Below are 20536 nucleotides of genomic sequence, written 5' to 3'. Positions count from 1 at the left end.
TGATGGATCCATAAGACACTATTGCTTGATACCTATATACTGTCGTATAAAGGGGAAAATAAAACACTGTATTATTTAAAACGACATTATAATGAATAATTTAACACTTTTTAAGATATGGTAACCCTTCATTAATTCTATCCAGCACTTTAAATATTGCTATATTACTAATTACTCTATTGTCTTCCTTTCTTGCTCGCTCATGTTCAATGGGAAATTGATTTTTTTTTTTTTTTTTTAAAAACAAACTTTATTGACAAAAAACATCAGTCAACTATACAACAACTTACACATTATATTGTTATATTATTACATATTGTATTATAATGAATACATTTTCATGTTAAATATTTTTGGAAACACAACCGGACCCACAAACTCCCCTAAAAACAAACAGCAGTTCTTTATTAATACAGTCACATTATATACTACTCACACACCATATAGTTTTAAACTTGGCAAGATTCTTTGTGGATTTGTAAAAATTAAAGTATATGAAAATACGACTAATGCACAATATTTTAAAAACTACAATTGGATCTTGCAAAGCACCCTCTACAATTTTATATTTTTTGGTGTTCCAAATGGCTAATTTACTTTGCCCCATAATCTATATATATATAAAAGCGAAATACCACTGACTCACTCATCACGAAATCTCCCAAACCATGAGGACTTGGGACTTGAAATTTGGAATGTAGCTTAACCTTGGCCCATATGTACTCGCTAAGAAACAATTTAAAAAATTTCGTGGTCCAAGCGCGTTCTGTCTATGTCTGTCCGCTTTATGTCTGTCCGCTTTTTACGTGAGAATTACTTAACAGATTTAGATGTGGTTGTTTTCTATAATTTGCTTGAACTTTTTGGTTGATTTTGCGACTTCTCTCATCATACCATATTTCGCTTTATTTATGCAAATCCAACAGAGTGACTGTGGGCCAAGAGCAGAGGAGTGGGGCCTTCCTCATTAACTCTCCAGCCTCTGTTCGAGCTGGTCTACCCCTCACCACATGTTGGAACATACCTTGCCTCCACTTAACTAGTGATACCTGTTTGTTCCACAGACATTATCATCTACAGATTTTTAAGGAGTAACATTTGACATTTTTGAGAGAGAGAACAGAGCTACGTGTGTTTTAGAGGGTAGCTGCTGATTGCCAGAGATATCACGGCCATATGCTTTTCTCCCCACGCGGGGAACGCTTTCCCATCAGACCTGAACATGATCAGATATAGTGGCAACGTCTATTGATTTTTAAAGTTTGTCCTGTTTCATTACTATATGGGCGAAGCCACGGGGTACAGCTGGTATATTAATCTGTCTGTATGATCCTTGCCAGAGTTGGTCATTGTTTAGACCTCCACAGAGGGCACTTGTAACTGCAAAAATTAGACTACACACCAAGAACCTTTACTACGGGTGTAAACCTTAGTGTAAACTCTCCTAATAAATTATAACCTACTGGTTTTGTTTTTATCAAGTGCAAATATGTGACTTGCTCAGGAATAATAAGACTGAGTAATAAGTTGGCTTGATTTTATGTAGATCAATCCACTTACCCTCACTATATAAATAAAGTGAGCAAATGCACATACACACTGAGGTGCACAGGCCAAGGCTCTAAAAATGCCACAAAATGACTCGATTAACTGCAATTCAAAAGGCCAGCTGCTGTGCAGGAGTTCAATGCAAAAAGTTGCTCCACCTGTAAAGAAGGGCACTGAGAATTCATATTAGAGGGTTTTAAACTGATAATCTTTATGGCCTTACCTTTAAAATGTTAAAAGTTAATGTGTATACAAAGAGAGTTCAGCAAGTTAAAGCTATGCTCTAGACATTCCTGTTTTACTGGACCAATTGGTTTCATTATTTTCTGCATAAACTAATGCTGTGTTTTGTTTTGTATTTATGTTTACAGTTAATCTCTTCATTAAGCTTTTTGTCTCCCTACTTTATTCTGGTGCTTACGTACCATAGATTCACAACTTTCTAACTTTGGATTTAGGTATGTGCCACCTGGCTTCTTTAGTTCTGTGACCCATTCCAGAGTTTTTATAGTAACATGGACCCTTCTACCTCAGGTGATGATATTCCTTGATAGTATGCTCCTCCTGCCTTTTGTTTAGGTCTGGAAGTGAGCCACCAGTCTCACCCTCTATGGATTACATAATGCCGCAATAAAACACGTGTGTGAATTCCACTGATTTTCAGCTGTGGCACGGACCAACAGTCTTCTTTTCTAGTTCGGCAAATCCAAAACTGCTGAATATGCTGACATCTTTTGCAGATGAATACAATTTTTCCACCCCTGGCCTACCCAAGTTGCATCTTTGCCTCTTGTGAATTTACAAGCCTCAGCCCCTGCGTCACCTGAGTACAGCCCACTACATACTTCCATCTGTTGTTAATTAACTGTGGGTAGATTTTAGTTCTGTGGTTGACAAGCATTTCACTATATACTGTATGTCTCAAGAATGAATAAAAACTTTCACAAGCCTCTGTCCCCTGGGTTTCCCTCAAAATAGTCTGAAATGCTTTTATTTCCCACAAATTAACTGTTGGATTCCAATTGTTCAAATGTGTTCACTGTGGTGCACTTCTTTATATAACAAGCTTATCTTACAGTATATAAAAGATAAGAATCACAGATTGATAGTTTCATAAATCTTCTCCAACGTGACAATCTGAGATTTGCCAGGAAACCACTGTAATTCACAAAAGCTTTCCTCCTCTGCAGATAAATAAGAAATAGAAAATTTGTCAAATGTTCCTCTCTTACATTTGATAAAAACTAACATACATGAAAGAATATTTTTAGAGACACACACTTTCAAGCAACAGTATTAATACTACTAATAATACTACTATTGCTTTGTATTTCTGAGATGGCAATAGCAGATGTCTAGCTCTCTTAAGAGGATTACTTGTGTACTCTTTCGTGTGTTTTGTCATTTTTGACACCCATTACACAATCAACCTACCGGGAAGGGTGACCTTCCCATGATTTCTTTTGGTTTTTTTTTTTCTCCTACAAGTGTTTTTGGGATTTTTTTATTATCTTCTTAGAGAGTCAAGGCAGTTTGGGGTTTTTGGGTGTTTGGGGGGTTTGTCAAAAAACAGGACCTGTTAAAGTTCATAGAGTCTTTCCTTGTGTGATTTTGGGCCATACAAGAAATACATTTTTATTGTAATACTAATACCAATACTAACAAATACTAATTGAAAGTTCTAATGTACATTGGATTCAAGCCATTTATTTCTAAATTTGACAATGAAAGAATGTATAAAATTTTGGAGTAAATATTTAACTTCTTGCTAAACTGCATCAATTAATTATTGCAATGTACTGCAACACAAAGAAAGCCACTGTCACATAGCAGTTTATTATAATAAGAAGCATATACTGTAGAGTTATTGGGTTTTTATAACTCTTTTTCAGATGAAAGGCAGCATTTGTTAAGGGTTATTATGAAGCAATAAACAACTAACAAAGTTAGCTGTGTTGCAGAGCACTTTACAGTTATCCCTTTGGCTTCTGCTGTGTTTGGTCTGGTAACGCTGCCTGTAACAGCACAAGAACTATTCACAAGAATAAAGACAATGAGAAAAACAGATACTTGATTGTAATAATGAATATGTTTTTGTCTAAAGAAACCACTAAAACATAATAACCTATTTTGTAAAAGAAATTGCAGAAAAAGAAAGAGAAAGAAGAAAAGTAAAAAGAAGGCAGCACAAACACAACATTAATTCCAATATTTTTGCTCTACATTTTGTTTTCTAATACATGACATTGTTAGTTACTGATTATTCCTGGCTTTTTGAAACAAACTTGATCAAGTTGCAGGACATGATCACAATCCACTAGTGCAGACCATGTGACCACCAAAAAATGAAGAAGACATAACACATTTTAAATGAAGAACTTTTGAGTCCAGTGTACCTGTAAAAGAAGGAAACATCCAAAGAGAAAGAAAACTGTGCATGTCCTAGCCTTTAAGATGGGATCTTAGAAATCTGTAAAAGTAGTTAGTCCAGGGATTCATGTGTAAATACAGAAAAATAAAAAAAACACAGGATGTTAATCCTTTGCATTGGCTGGGACAAGTGAACATGTCCCCTGGAAATAACAAATGTCTGACTATCCAGAGACTTTGAGTTAACAATCATCCACAACTCACACATATGCAAGATTGCAGACTAAGCAAATTTACAGGGCAAATAATAAGAGCAGAGCTGTAAAATGAATTTATGTTTCCATTTCCATTCACTCATTTAGCAGATGCTTTTATCTAAAGTGACCAACAAAAGAGCTGTGCATATTCAAGTAATCATCAGTCTGGAGGTCTGTTTAGGAATGAGGTGACAAAATTGAACATCACAATTAAAGAGCTCTAAACCAAAACAAAACAACACAAGACTAATTGCTCTTTTCTTAGCTACTAAGGACCAAGCATGAAAACGATTATCAATTAGAAAGATAGTCACAGAACAAGAGAGTCTTCAAACGCTTCTTAAACATTGTGAGGGAGTCAACAGTTTAGATGGAGGTGGGCAGATCAGATAGATAGATATATACTTTATTAATCCCAAGGGGAAATTCACACACTCCAGCAGCAGCATATTGATAAAAATTATATTAAATTAAATAGTGATAAAAATGCATGTAAAACAGACAATAACTTTGTATAATGTTAACATTTACAACCTGCAGGTGGAATTGAAGAGTCGCATAGTGTGGGGGAGGAACGATCTCCTCAGTCTGTAAATAGAGCAGGACAGTGACAGCAGTCTGTTGTTGAAGCTGCACCTCTGACTGGAGATGATACTGTTCAGTGGATGCAGTGGATTCTCCATGATTGACAGGAGCCTGCTCAGCGCCCATTGCTCTGCCATGAATGTCAAACTGTCCAGCTCCATGCCTACAATAGAGCCTGCCTTTCTCACCAGTTTGTCCAGGCATGAAGCGTCCTTCTTCTTTATGCTGATTCCCCAGCACACCACCGCATACAAGAGGGCACTTGCCACAACCGTCTGATAGAACATCTGCAGCATCTTATTGCAGATGTTGAAGGACGCCAGTCTTCTAAGGAAGTATAGTCAGCTCTATCCTCTCTTGCACAGAGCATCAGTATTGGCAGTCCAGTCCAATTTATCATTCAGCTGCACTCCCAGGTATTTATAGGTCTGTACTCTCTGCACACAGTTGCCTCTGATAATCACGGGGTTCAGGAGGGGCCCGGGTCTCCTAAAATCCACCACCAGCTCCTTGGTTTTGCTGGTGTACATGTGTAAGTGGTTTGAGTCGCACCATTTAACAAAGTCCTTGATCAGGTTCCTATACTCCTCCTCCTGCCCACGATAGCAGTGTCGTCAGCTAACTTTTGACGTGGCAGGACTCCAAGTTGTTTTGGAAGTCCGATGTATATAGGCTGAACAGGACCGGAGATAGTATAGTCCCCTGCGGTGCTCCTCTGTTGCTGACCAGAATGTCAGACCTGCAGTTCCCGAGACACACATACTGAGGTCTGTCTGTAAGATAGTCCATGCATGATCCATGCCACCAGGTATGAATCTACTCCCATCTCTGTCAGCTTGTCCCTAAGGAGCAGAGGTTGGATGGTGTTGAAGACGCTAGAGAAGTCCAGAAACATAATTCTAACAGCACCACTGCCTCTGTCCAAGTGGGAGAGGTATCGGTGTAGCATATAGATGATGGCATCCTCCATTCCCACCTTCTCCTGGTATGCAAACTGCAGAGGGTCGAGGGTGTGGCGGACCTGTGGCCTCAGGTGGTGCAGCAGCAGCCGCTCCATGGTCTTCATCACATGTGACGTCAGAGCGACAGGCTCTGTCATTCAGCTCACTAGGATGTGATACCTTTGGGACTGGGGTGACGCAACATGTTTTCCGAAGCCTCAGGACTCTCCCCTGTTCCAGGCTCAGGTTGAAGATGCACTGTAGAAGACTCCCCAGCTCCAGCGCACAGGCCTTCAGCAGTTGTGGCGATACTCCATCTGGACCCACTGCTTTGCTGGCACAAAGTCTCCTCAGCTCTCTGCTCACCTGGGTTACTATAATTGTGGGTGGGGATGTCTCTCCTATGCTTGTATCAGCAGAAGGATGGGTGAAGGGTGCAGTACTCTGAGGTGAGAGTGGGTTAGGGTGGTCAAACCTGTTAACGAAGTTGTTCATTTGGTTTTCTCTCTCCATGTCTCTCTCGATAGTGGCACCCCGCTTCGAGCTGCATCCAGTGTTGATCTTCATCCCATCCCACACTTCCTTCATGCTATTGTTCTGCAACTTCTTCTCCAGCTTTCTGCTGTACTGCTCATTCGCTGCCCTGAGCTGGACTCGGAGTTCCTTCTGCACGTGCTTGAGCTCATGCTGATCACCGCCTTTAAAAGCCCTTTTCTTCTGGTTCAAAAGGCCCTTGATGTCATTCGTAATCCATGGCTTGTTGTTAGCATAGCAGCGTACTGTTCTTACTGGAACTACAATGTCCATACAGAAGTTGATGTAGTCAGTAGTGTAGTCAACAACCTCCTGAATGTTCTCACTATAAGATCCCTGCAGGATATCGCAGTCCGTAGTTCCAAAGCAGTCTCTCAGAGCCTGCTCTGCCTCGGGGAACCACTTCCTTAATGAGCGTGTGGTTGTAGGTAGCTCCCTCACTCTTGGTTTGTAGTGAAGCTGAAGCAGAACCAGGTTATGATCTGCTTTCCCAAGTGCAGGCAGCGGGGTGACGCTGTATGCGTCTTTAAAGTTTAAAGTTTGCATACAGTAGGAGCTAGAGCTGCACATAAAAAGAACTTTGATGCCATTCTGATTGCTGTGTCTTTGTATAGGAGAGTGGTAGATACCGCTATAATAAATAACTGTACTGTTCCTGTTTCAAGCTAAATAAAGTTGGTTTTGCTAAAGTACTGAGATTCAGCCTTGTGTTTTGGGCTGCAAGACAGTGACTCACATGTCACAGTACATAATAAATAAACCTGATTAAGGACTATTCTATTGGAAAATCAAAAAAACAGTGACACCTACTCCATACAACTCTAGCCTTAACTTCATTTAAAATAAAACAACCATAATAGTGACCAAATTAGATACTACTAATAAGTCTGAAAGCTATAGCTTAAAAGGTTGTAATGCATTTATTAGAAATAAGAAGAGAAAAAAGATCAAAAACCTAACACAGGAAAATTGTGTTTGTGAAATATAAGGAAACTGCTTACATATGCCATTCATGTAACAGCTATAAATCAACTTGTATAAAAGTATTTTTTTTCTAATAATGTCACAATTTTTTTAATAACTTGGCTTGCATGGGCCATTTTCCGATTCCATGTTGATTTTATCATTTTGAATTATCTAGTAATGTACTGAATTTGCTATATATTTTTCTCTTCTCACTAACTGTGATATGATAGCATCTTCTGTATTTCCAATTGTAAGTTGATAGCATTAACTGTATCTATTGCCAGAATGCTTTTTAAAATTTCATGTCAGGTCTATCTAGTATACATTTGATACACAAAAAGTTAGGTCTTTAAATCTCACTCAATAATGATTTTTTTCATCTGTTGTACTGTATAGTATATAACAATATAATTCATTTTCCAAACTTTACAATTATTTTTGTGGTAGCCTTAGTTAACTTATTATTCAAGGTCACTTCACAATAAAAAGCACCATTCTGGAAAGTAACCAGATTTAAAAAACATTTTTTACATCTTCTTGCTTCCTCCAGTCTCACACCAGTTTCTCAGACACATTGAATTTTCTTGCAGCAGCGTAGTTACCAATTTCTTTCGCCACTTCAACGACTTTGACTTTTAAAACCAGCTTCATATTTTTTACTGATCGAACACTCCATCGTAGATAAGGGATGCTCTTGTCATAAAGGTGTATGAGGGTGTGAGATACAAAAAACACAAAACAGTGCAAACGTCGCTTCAGAATAGTCCGGGTATTACTGTGTGGTCATGTAGGCACAATACATAGAAAAAAAAGGCAGTGTGCTCTGTGGTTATTCTCTTAGGTGGACGTTAGCATATCATAATTTCTTGGACCAATAGCATGAGTTTTCCACATTTGACTTATATGACCAACATTATAAAATACTGAAAATTATATGGTAAAATCAACCCCCAACTTATCTGCGGGAGAACTTAAGTGCAAGTATATATGGTAGTTTGTTTGTGGTACCAATTTATTTGTGTGAATCCGAGAGAGAGGTTGCGGACTGAGGGGAGGGGGAGGCAGGACCTCAGGAACAGGGAACTGGGCAGGGCCATCCTCACTTAAGCACCAGCCTTTGTTCGAATTGCTCTACCTCTCGCCACATGTTGGAGCATACCTTGCCTCCAATTAGCTAGCGATACCTGTTTGTTTAACAGACATTATCATCTACAGACTGTTAACGAGTAACGTTTGATGTTTTTGACAGACAGATCAGAGCTACATGTGTTTTAAAGGGTAGTTGCTGTTTGTCGGAAATATCACAGCCTCATGCTTTTCTCCCCATATAGGGGACGCTCTCCCGCCTTCAGAGCTGAACACAATCAGATACAGTGCCAATGTTTGACGCTTGGCCAGAATTTTTTTTTTTATTGAATTTTAAAGTTTTCCGCGGGGGACAGCTTGTATATTATAAAAAGTGTAGATCCACAGACAGACTCCTGTGGAATGCATTGGGGACTTCACCCCACATGAAGGATTTATGCTTCATTTGTACACCTTGTTTCCTGCTAATTAACCAAAATGACATCCATTTTGGTGGGTCACCTCTAACGCCACTTGAATAAAGCATGAGAAACACTCCATGTACACATTGATACTCTTGGTTACTGAGCCACTTTATGTACCAGCACTGGTTTGAGGATCTCTTTGATCTTTTAATAAACTGATTCTTTTTCTTCTTCTTTCAGCTGCTCCCGTTAGGGTTTGCCACAGCAGATCATCTTCTTCCATATCTTTCTGTCCTCTGCATCTTGTTCTGTTACACCCATCACCAGCATGTCCTCTCTAAATCTTTTAATAAACTGATTAAACTCAAAATATAGATGGTAATTATTAAAGGTTTTCTAAATGTCATTCTTGTGATTTCTTTTTTATTTTTTTGCTGTATTCATATTTCTGTAAATCTGAAGTTGCATACACATAAACATTTCTTTCAGTTGCTGTATATATAACAATAATATAAAACAACAGAAATTGTATGATGTTTATGTCTATATAATTTGTGGCACTTTATTTAAAAAATGAATAAATAAAAATTAACTACAATTGATGATTTATTGCTAAATCCTATAAACAAGTTGCAGTGAAGCTTTTTTTCTAATTCGATTTGTGCAGTTATGTAATCTGGGTAATATCAGATATGAAGAAAAGAATGATTGCTTCAGTGTGACGAACAGAAATCCCAGTGTTAGTGTAACATTATTACATCATTGCTGCTTTCCACTCTTAAGTAGTTGCAAATTAATCTATCACTGTCTGTTATGCTTCCAGACAAAACTGATGGATTTTTTTGTTTAATAAATTAGATTATTTAATTCACACAAAATAAAATATGGACTTCTTTCATGCTGATAAGTTATGATGGCAAGTTACTAACACTTTGGAGTAAATGAATAAGCTGTATCTAAATCATTTTCTCCTGTATTCTACACAAATTTGGGAATGACACTGACTTATTTGCCACAGTTCAGGCCATTTTGCATTTTTTTGTCAGGGCAGAACTTGAGAAATAATGGAGCACAATTTGGCTCCTAGTATCAAACAACAGACCCCAATTATATAATTCTTTTTTCTGCTGGTACCTTTTTATTATTGGATCTGACTCAAGGCTCCTCAATGCAATATATTTTTTATGTTCAGTACAGCCAACCACAGGATAACATTTGTCTGTTTTCTTTTACTGTACTGTAAATAAGTCATAAAGTAGGGAAACAGCCCTCAAGGGTGGGTGTATCAGGAGCACAAACAAAAATGTAGTGAATAATAAATGGGCATTGGAAAATAAAATGTAAAAACAGTATATCAAATTATTACCTGTTACATCCCTGTAAATTAGCCTATCAGCTAACCAGTGTATGCAAGTATGTGTATGCATACGTTTCAGTGAAAATGTCCACACTGTTTATTTTTTATTTATTCTGAACTCCACATCTTTCTGACAAAGAATGATGTTTCAGTCTTAATTATGTACATTTTTTAGTGAAAGTAAACAGAAAAGGATACAGTGAAAAATAAAAGCAAAAAAGCAGTGCTGCCAGAGGGTTACTCATTTTAGGTGTCTATGACACAGAGAATGCAGAACGAATGTTTGTAGTCAGAGATAAAGAAAACTTCAAATGGAGAAGTAAACTGTAGATCAGAAAAAAGAATGTTCAAGTAACTGGCATTAAGCAAGGCAAATCATCAGTCGGTTGTCTCCTTCATTATACCAACCAAACTTAAATGAGACAAGCAACAAGGATGGCAGTGGTAGCCCCCTTTTATTGATGATTGGATATACATTCAGCTCTCCTCATTGGTGGCTTACACATATGCTAATTTAACCACCCATGGATCAAAAATATTAAAAATAATTTAAAAGTCCAGAAAGTTTCAAAAAGTAAAGCTTGAATTTGCTGTATGTTGAGCAACACACTGAATCCACATGAATGAAGACATCTTCAGGCATACCCTGCTGTAGCCTCCCACCATAAGATTTGAATAAAATGGCTCATAGGAGTAAACCTAGAACTCCTTTATGGCAGCCAATTGCTGAGCCACCACACTGCTCTTCAGTTAGCTAGCTCCTCTCACACAAAACACTCTTGATGTACTCTTTAGATCGATCAATTCAGCAAGCACTGCCTTTATAAAAAGGAAATTTCTCTCTTGCTCACCTATCCTATTTCTGAGCACCACCAATCGCCAAAGTGGGAAGCAGAGTCCATGTTTACACTTCTCAAAGACCTGCAGCTGTTAAACATAACACAAAAGACATAGTCATATTCCAGAAAACAAAGACACTCAAACATAGAAGACTAAGCAGTCACTTACCAAATAGTTAAACTGAAATTGGACTTCCTTAAACTGTTGTCTAAAGTTATTCAAAGTGAGTGCATCCATCAGCCTACAGACACCGGGCCAGGGCACCAGCTTTAAACTTTGGTAAGCTGAACTATACATATGTTTGTGAAGAAAGCTGTGCAGGCTACAAATGGCATGGATACTCACAGACTGCCCTTGGGTTATCAGTACATTATGAATTAAATGCTGAAGTTTCAAGACATGTCCACAGGAGCAAGCGCTGCCATACATTTCTTTAAATAAAAGCCATTCAGTTGGCAATTCCGACTGTAAGGTGCTGTGAAGCTCTTGGAATTACATTGTGCACCCTTTGTTTCTCTGAAAAAATGGCTCCTTGAAAGCAATTAAGTGGTCAAAGCAATTCCTGAAAGACTAAGAGGGAGCATAAAGTGCTATTTTTCAAGAAGAAAATTAAAATCTTAGATCTTTCGAAAAGTGGTATGTTCCCTAAACAATACAGTATAACGACTATTCATACAGCATTTACATAGCATTAGGTATTATAAGTGATCTAGAGATGATTTAAAGTGTGTATGTTACATGCGCATACTATATATTTATTTGTATAGGTCCATTCTCATACATATATGTATACATATACAGTTTATATATATATATATATATATATATATATATATACTGTATATATACATATATATATATATGTATATTGTGGCGGATGATGTATATATATTGTGAAGGACAGCCGGGTCCCATGCCTGGCAGGGATGCCCCTGCTGCTTATGTTCCGGGGGAGCCACAATGGGCAGTCCAATACCTCCCCCGGGATGCTTGGTGGCAGCCTCCCTGGCCAACGGTGATTCCCCAACCACCCGCAGGGCTCCATGGGAGATGGAGTCCTCCACAGCTGGGTTGGGGCCCAGGGTGGCCGCTAGGGGGGGCTGCCGTAAGTGCAATTAGGACCAGGTGGTTAATCACCTGGAACACTTCCGGGTGGGCTATAAAAGGGCCCAGCCATCACCACTCGAGGAGCCAGGGTTGGGAGGAGGAGGACTAAGCTTGAGGAGGAGTGGTGGCAGAGAAGAAGGATTATTGGTTGTGTCTATTGTGCTTTGGAACTGTGATTGGATTGTGTGGCACGGGGAAGATGTGTTCCACAGCTGAAGAAAATAAAAGTCTTTGTACTTTTTATACGTGCCTCCGTGTCTTTCTGTGTTGGGTCAGGCGCCTATATAGCGCGTTTGTTACAATATATATATATATATATATATATATATATATATATATATATATATATATATATATAAATATACACAAGGAGGTACCCAAAAATAACCTGTACTTGGCGCACAATCTAGACTTAGATGCGAATTTCACCACTAGGTGTATCATGCTTACAGTGGCATTGCTCTGTATTGTTCATACAGCATTCCGCGTCAGTTTTTCTTGGTGCTTATTAAATGTGTTCTGCGATTTTTGTGATGGGTGATCATAAAGAACAGCACGTCTGCATTAAATTTTGTTTTCTCTTAGGGAAAACAGCTGCTTGAAACTGCTTTTAAACAGGAAGCGTTAAATAAAACACAGGTCTACGAGCGGTTTTCATGTTTCAAACGAGGGAAAATGTCACTTGAAGACCAACCAAGATCTGGCCGACCTTCCACAATTAGGAATGATGAAAATCTTAAAAAAGTTCACAATGCCTTTTACAAAGATTGTCATCGGAGTATTGGAGAGATTTCTAAACTGACGTGTCTGTCTTGGAGTTCTTGCCACCTTCCCTACTAGCCTGATCTTGCTCCATGCGACTTTTTCTTGTTCTTGTATTGAAAATACAGTATATATATAAAAAGTACGTTTAAAAAACCATGCTTATATAAAGTTAAAAAGTGTACTAAAAGTAAAAAATAAGTCTCTCATATATCACTTGTAAAATTAAAGGTGGGTACTTTTATTTTACGAGTGATGTATGAGAGACTTGTTTTTTACTTTTTAGTATACTTTTTAACTATATATAAACGTGTTTCTTTATATATATATTAGTCTTGGGTTTGTTTTAGTATAATTTTGTAATCTATATTTTAACACTTCCTTTAATATTTCTATCTGTTACATCTGTCAGCTATTGGTGAAATCTTTTACTATTCTTCATATGAAAATTTCATTTCTTAATTAACATGGATTAATTGATTAATTAGTGAAACTGATTATTGATTCATGTATTGTCATCGGAAGTGAGTAAGTATGCAAAATGTCAAGTCATTTGGACAATAGGAAGTGGTTTAAATATTGATTACAAGATTTGTACCAGACAACAAACAGGTGAAGTTAAAAGAAGCGTAGTAAAAAGAACTCAAAGGAAAGCATTTTTGTACCATGGAGGAAGTCAAAGAAAGATCACTGTGTATATCGTATATATGTGTTTATATATATATATATATATATATATATATATATATATATATATATATATATATATATATATATATATAGCTAGAATACCAGCTTACTTGGAGAAGTAGTGTGTTAAAGAAGGTACGAAAAGAAAAGGAAAAATTTGAAAAACAACGTAACTTGATTGTTAATGTAATTGTTTTGTCATTGATATGAGTGTTGTTCTCCTATCTATCTATCTATCTATCTATCTATCTATCTATCTATCTATCTATCTATCTATCTCTATATATATATGTTGTTTTCATATCTATCTATATATATATATCTCTATCTATCTGTCTATCTATCTATCTATCTATATATATATATATATACCCGCGCTTGGCAGCGGAGAAGTAGTGTGTTAAAGAAGGAAAGAGAAAGAAAAGGAAACATTTTGAAAATAACGTAACATGATTGTCAATGTAATTGTTTTGTCACTGTTATGAGTGTCGCTGTGATATATATATATATATATATAGCAAAATACCCGCGCTTCGCAGCGATGTCATGTGTTAAAGAAGTTATGAAAAAGAAAAGGAAACATTTTAAAAATAATGTAACATGATTGTCAAAGTAATTGTTTTGTGTATTTGGCGGCAGCGTCACAAAGTTTTTTTCGTCTAGCTGCATCAGAAAATGTACCACAACGTCTGACATGCCTCCTTTTTAGTGTTTTCTCACAGCTTGGATTGCTGCTGTCATATATATACACACACACACACAAACACACACACATACATATATATATATACACATACATATCTTCATATCTACATATCTATATACATATATATATATATACATACCTATCTACATCATATATACACATACATACATACATACATACACACACACAAATTATATATATGTGTGTGTGTGTGTGTGTGTGTGTGTGTGTGTGTGTGTATGTATATATATATATATATATATATATATGTAGATAGGGGTGTGTGTGTGTTTATATATATATATATATACATACATACATATATATACACATACATATACTTGTGTGTATGTTTGTATGTGTCTATATGTGTGTGTATAGCTTTGGTCACTGAGTGCAAGGGAAAAATAATAAAATATAGTCTAAACAGTAAAACATTAACGTTTTAAGAAGTACAGGTACATTGAGCACTACTGGAGTGGTTTCAGGTAAACTACATTTTAAAGACTGTGTAACAGAACAGGTAAGTAACTAACAGCAGCTAAAATGTATATGGATCATCTCTCGGTAGTTGATCCATTTTGAAAGGCGCTACACGACGGCTGTGGTATAGAAATTACATTTTCTATGTGAACGTTCAAATTTGTGCCTGTGGTAATGTGCCTTACCGGCATTTAAAGAAAATTAGTTTTGTGTCCTCTGCAGTGTTAAGAGAAAGGCTTTGGTTTGGGATAAAAGGAAAAAGGTGTAAAGAAAGGAAAGTTGCCTTTTTCTTTTATATAGTATAGAGATGTGTTCGCTGACGTTATGATCGCCTTGTGTAGACTGGTGAGACGTCCCGCCATTAATCGGCTGTGATGGCACTGTCAGTCCTCCACTCGTGTGCGTGTTTTCATAATCAGAGGTGAGGACCTCATAATCATATACGTGCAAAAGAAAGTGTGAATCGCCTTAATATTATTTTTCCGTGGTGTAGAAAAGGGGTCCCGTGTTTGCACTTGTCTGGGCTATAGCGCAGGGGGAGGATGAAAAAAATTAAAAGTGCTCACTTTGACTTAAGGCAGAAGCGCAGTCAGCGTCTCAAAGGCCGGCACAGCTATGCACGCGCTGGCTGCTCGACTTTTGCTGGGCAGGAGACCACAGTTTTTGCAGACACGTTCATGATATCAAAAGTCTCAGCGCTCTTTGGAGGTCATTCATATATTATATATATAGCAAAATCCCGCGTCTCAGCGGAGAAGTAGTGTGTTAAAGAAGTAATGAAAAAGAAAAGGAAACATTTTAATAATAACGTAACATGATTGACATTGTCATGAGTGTTGCTGTCATATATATGCCTGCCTAAATAAGTCACCCTCGCTTTGCTCTTACTTTATTTACCGTTCATTTAATCATGGCTAGTGGCGGAAAAATTATAAAATGGAAGGAGGATGGCTTTACCAAAACAATTATTGATGGCGAATCGATTATTCATAAAGCTTGAATTGGTGATGTTTTTCTGTGTTAACCTCATATTTTTTCATATTTCTTCTCAAACTAAGGTGGTGCGAGGGTAAAATGAATCGGGAATGCGCTGATCAAAGTAATCGGTGTACCAGGAAATCATGCATTGACAAAAGCTCCCTTTTTGCTTGTAATGCAAAGTGTGATTAAATGCATTATTTTTTAACGCGTTATGGAGCACATGCATCAAAGCTTCTCAGCTGTGCTTGTGCTAAGAAAAGGAAAGATTTTAAAAATAACGTAACACGATTGTCAGTGTGACCTTTTGTAAGTAGTGCCTGGAGGATTCAGTGTGGAGAAACTCTATAGAGACAGCGTGTGTATTAACTTGTGGATTTTTCTGTGAGTATTTGGTGGCAGCGTCACAAAGTCACTTCTGTAAGACGGCATTAGCCGCGGAGCTCAGCTCAGACCGAAATTAGATGAATGGGAGGGGAGATGATGACGTGACTCCCCCACCCGCCTTAACTGTCAATCCCCCACAAACACAGTCTCGGAATTTGCATAAGCACACCCCTTCACCTACAATTTTAACTTAGTTATAAAGTGATCAAAACTCTCGTTTATATCCTACGTCCTCTCATTAAACTTGTATCCCGCATTACCTGTGGGCATGTGAAACGCCAGCGTCAGCCTGTCTATGAACTTAATTTAAAGTTTAGGTTTACACCTTGCTTTCTTTCCGAGGCAGCAACACTCATGAATATGGTAGTATATGTCACTCGCTCGCTTCTTATTGTTTTTCGCTGCGTTCTCAATTATATAATGCATGTTTTCTTAAGCGCTTTTTGCAGGTCTTCCTGGTTTTCTACGCACTGCGTTGACAATCAGTTCACGTGGGAGGCGTGATGATGTCACACGAAACTCCGCCCTTCCAGCTCAACTCCATTACAGTTAATGGAGAAAAATACCTTCCAGTTATGACCATTAGGCGTAGAATTTCGAAATGAAACCTGCCCAACTTTTGTAAGTAAGCTGTAAGGAATGAGCCTGCCAAATTTCAGCCTTCTACCTACACGGGAAGTTGGAGAATTAGTGATGAGTGAGTGAGTGAGTGAGTGAGTGAGTGAGTGAGTGAGTGAGTGAGTGAGGGCTTTGCCTTTTATTAGTATAGATATATATATATATATATATACACAGTACAGGCCAAAAGTTTGGACACACCTCCTCATTCAATGTGTTTTCTTTATTTTCATGACCATTTACAGCACTCCATCACTCTCCTTCTTGGTCAAATAGCCCTGACACAAACTGGAGGTGTGTTTGGGGTCATTGTCCTGTTGAAAAATAAATGATCGTCCAACTAACCTGACTTCTGCACAACACAACTGCTGGTCCCAACCCCATTGATAAAGCAAGAAATTCCACTAAATAAACCTGATAAGGCACACCTGTGAAGTGAAAACCATTTCAGGTGAACCTGTTGAAGCTCATCGAGAGAATGCCAAGAGTGTGCAAAGCAGTAATCAGAGCAAAGGGTGGCTATTTTGAAGAAACTAGAATATAAAACATGTTTTCAGTTATTTCACCTTTTTTTTTAAGCACATAACTCCACATGTGTTCATTCATAGTTTTGATGCCTTCAGTGAGAATCCGAGCGCATCGGGAGCAGTTGAAGGACCGGATGCGCAGAGCAATGAGACCGTTGGGGGAAGAAAACAGTGTACTAACCTCTCTCTCTCTTTCTCCCTCAGAAAAGATGAAGCGACGCCGCCATAACACCGCCCAGAGTAAACAACAGTCTCCACTTCTGGGCTGCTTTCTTCCCTCAGGTCCCCCAAAGATGATGTCGTGCGTGACAATATATATATATTGAGGCACATTGTTAGAGATTTACTGTATATACATCTGTTTGTATAGGTTTGCTCTGATATATATATATATATATATATATATATATATATATATATATATATAGTGGAGGATGGCCGGCTGCTTATCCCGGCCAATACCCCCAAGCTGCCAGGTAGAGCCCTCCTTGCAGTATGGAGGTCCCCAGAAGACCAGCAGGGCATCAAGGACAATGTAGTTTTTATGCGCAGCCCTGCTGGATGCCTTGGGGGCCACTAGGGGATGCTGCGACGTGGGGACGTGGACAAGAGGAATGATGTGCTTCCGGGGTGAAGAAAAGAACTTGTACCTGGCCCGGAAGTAATTGAGTGTCACATGGACTGGGGATTAGGAACACTTCTGGGTCAGGAGATATAAAAGGACTGTGGGAGGTCCCAGACGGCGAGCTGAGCTGTGTGGAAGGGTGGCAACGCGTCTGAGAGCTGGAGGATTGTAGTATTTGTGATTATTGAGTATTTATATGAGTATAGTGGAGGAGAGGGTGTTTTGTACACTGTGGAGATTTAATAAAGTCGTATTTTGGACTTTTACCTGGTGTTTGGAGTCGTGGACAGGGATTCAAGGGAGCGAGAGCGCCCCCTATCTACCACTATATATATATATATATATATATATATATATATATATATATATATATTGTTTGAATACACTGGATTAGATAGAGTACATATACTGGTTTAAATAGCTTACTTTTAATATATATATTTGTTCAGATACATCTCTTCAGATATATACAACGGCTGAGATACATCCATTTGGATGTATAGGTTGATTCAGACATATACTGTATATCGGTTTGAACAGAACAGTTTGGATTTATTTCCAGATCCCTTTCGTTGTCACAAACAGGCATCAGAAACTCAAAAGGTTCAGATCAATACTCTACAACTGTCTTGGCTTGAAATGTGGACATATTTGGTATATTTTTAAGGTTTTCCTCCATACCTCCTAAACTATAATATAACATACCAGAGCAGATAAGATATTTTTTGGACATGTGCAGTGGAGAGATGCTGGGTGTATTGGGAAAAGGATGTTAAAGATAGAGCTGCCATGGCAATTGGAAAAGAGGAAGGCCTAAGAGAAGTTTTATGGATGTGGTGAGAGAGAACATGCAGGTGATGGGAGTAACAGAACAAGATCCAGAGGACAGGAAGATATGAAAGAAGATGATCCGCTGTGGCGACCCCTAATGGGAGCAGCTGAAAGAAGAAGAAAGTGATTAACTTTAAAACACAGTTTTGCATGGCAAATGCATATATAGCATGTGTGTGAAACAATACCTTTGACATGAAAAATATCAAACTTATCCTTTTTTGCACATGACCAGTTGAATTTCCCTTCATGAATGCTAAAGTTTGTCATGACTTGCACCTTAATTCTTTAACATACAAAAATTTAATCTCTATCAAACAAAAGGCATATTGTGTACAGGAATTATTGACTTCAAGTAATAATTTCAGTACCATAACATGATATCATTCTGAAACCTGTTTAATCCAGTTCAGGGTTGTAGTGGGCCAGTGCTTATTATGGCAGCATCAAATTAAGCACAAAGCAGGAACCAGCTCCGAAGAGATTACCAGTTTATCATAGGGCTCAGTTATACGCACAACAACAAACACTTTTCAAAGAATGTAACTCAAAGTGCTTTACAAAATGTCAAGGAAGTAGTTATATGCAAGGACGATCAAAATTAAATTAGATAAGAATAATAATGAATATATACTATTGAAAAATAAGTAATGCACTCTTTAATAAGATAGGTCATTAAAAGAAGTAGAGTTTTTAAATATAGAAATAAGTTTCTAAATGTGAGTCTGAAAAAAAGACATTTCCTCAATTTCTATAATTTAGAATTTCAAACTAACCTAAAAATAAATCTTTTAGCTAATGGGAGGAAAATCAGAGTACTTGGAGGGTAGCCGTGTACATGCAACTAAGAACTTCACTGAAACTTCACAACAACCGCAACTGGATTCATACCCCCAGAAGAAGATTCTTGAAGCAGCAGGGCTAACCTCTGCACTACACTTTCCTTATTAGTTTTAAAATAAGAACAATAAAACTTGTTAAAAATTCTAAAGATTACTTAGAAAAAATAATTAACATAATAGCTTGGATTCATCTAATAGCCACAAATCCCTGAAGCCACCCAAGCCTACAATGTTAGTGTCTTGGCTCAGCTTGCAGCATTTTAAAGAGTGTAACATTTAGCAGTAATGAAAAGAATACATTTTGGCAGCAAAGCAGCTGGAACAAAAATGATCACTCATGCCATTAACAAGTGCGGAGCTGCTTAAATAAATTATGGTTCTTATACACAGCATGGCAATAAAGTCAAGTATGACCTGTAATGGGACTTCTTCCAACCCTATTGCACCTTACTACTTTTGCATTTCCCATCATCAATTGAAGCAATCCACATTTTCTGATCAACATAATTTGCTTCACATGATATTCTTCAAAGAGTCCATTATTGTATTTGTTAATTTCTTAAATCAATAAATCTTTTTTGAGGTTTGATCAACTGTGTTGAACTGAAAATATTCAAACATGCCTTCAATTTAACAGCAGCATATTCTTAACAATACAAACAAACAAATAAACATATATTCCTAAAATATACTCGATTGTGATTCTTTTCTGGAAATATTAATAAACACAGCCTACACTCTTAAAACATTTTTGAAAACACAGATTATACAGTTCAATAAAATCCTCTTGCATAAAGATGAATTCATTGTTTTCTGTTATTATAATTGATGCAGTATTGTAATTTAAAAACACTGAATTAAACAAGGTGGTGTTGTGGTTAGCACCGTATAACTAGATTCTGATCCCATGCTGGATATTATATGAATACAGAGAATATGCTTTCCTAATGTCTCCAAATATTTTCTCCAAGTTGTTTTTTTATTTATTTACACAACTCACATAAATTCATTTGGCAGCTTTCAACTGGCCTGACGTGTGTGCCTTTCACTGAACTGGTGACCCTTCCAACTTTAGCTTCTGTATTTCTTAAC

The sequence above is a fragment of the Polypterus senegalus genome, chromosome 2, assembly GCF_016835505.1.
Source record: "Polypterus senegalus isolate Bchr_013 chromosome 2, ASM1683550v1, whole genome shotgun sequence".
NCBI classification, from domain to species: domain Eukaryota; kingdom Metazoa; phylum Chordata; class Cladistia; order Polypteriformes; family Polypteridae; genus Polypterus; species Polypterus senegalus.
This window is presented reverse-complemented; position numbering follows the sequence as displayed.